This window comes from Schistocerca gregaria, unplaced genomic scaffold, assembly GCF_023897955.1.
Source record: "Schistocerca gregaria isolate iqSchGreg1 unplaced genomic scaffold, iqSchGreg1.2 ptg000199l, whole genome shotgun sequence".
NCBI classification, from domain to species: domain Eukaryota; kingdom Metazoa; phylum Arthropoda; class Insecta; order Orthoptera; family Acrididae; genus Schistocerca; species Schistocerca gregaria.
Window position 1 is genome coordinate 8,570,715 of NW_026061737.1, and position 811 is coordinate 8,571,525.

Here is an 811-nt window from a genome sequence, read left to right on the forward strand (position 1 = left end):
TAACAAATGACCAAAACGGACGGATTTCTCAGGTTTTTACTACATATGAACACTTTTCACATTCTCCCGTGCAACTCGGCTGCTAGTCCTCCTTTCATGCAGAATCTTAAGGTCCTAGCTCATGTCCAAGGCACAAAAGCCAGCTAAAAAGTCAATAACCGATACCTAAAACTTGAATTGTACTACTTCTTACTGGCTATTACATCATCTTATTAGCTTCATCTGTGTTCTACTATGGTGCTTTTAGTGACTCCGAATACCGCAGTACGCGACATAGCTTTGCAGACGATAAGTACAACCGTTTCAGAGAGAAGAGCGTCCAATGTGACGATGTGGCTTTAAGTCGATTCGATAACAAATGACGAAAACGGACGGATTTCTCAGGTTTTTACTACATATGAACACTTTTCACATTCTCCCGTGCAACTCGGCTGCTAGTCCTCCTTTAATGCAGAATCTTAAGGTCCTAGCTCATGTCCAAGGCACCAAAGACAGCTCAAAAGTCAATAATCGATACCTAAAACTTGAATTGGACTACTTCTTACTGGCTATTACATCAACTTAGAAGCTTCATCTGTGTTCTACTACGGTGCTTTTAGTTTCTCCGCATACCGCAGCACGCGACATAGTTTTGCAGACGATAAGCACAACCGTTTCAGAGAGAAGAGCGGCCAATGTGACGATGTGGCTTTAAGTCGATTCGATAACAAATGACGAAAACGGACGGATTTCTCAGGTTTTTACTACATATGAACACTTTTCACATTCTCCCGTGCAACTCGGCTGCTAGTCCTCCTTCATGCAAAATCTT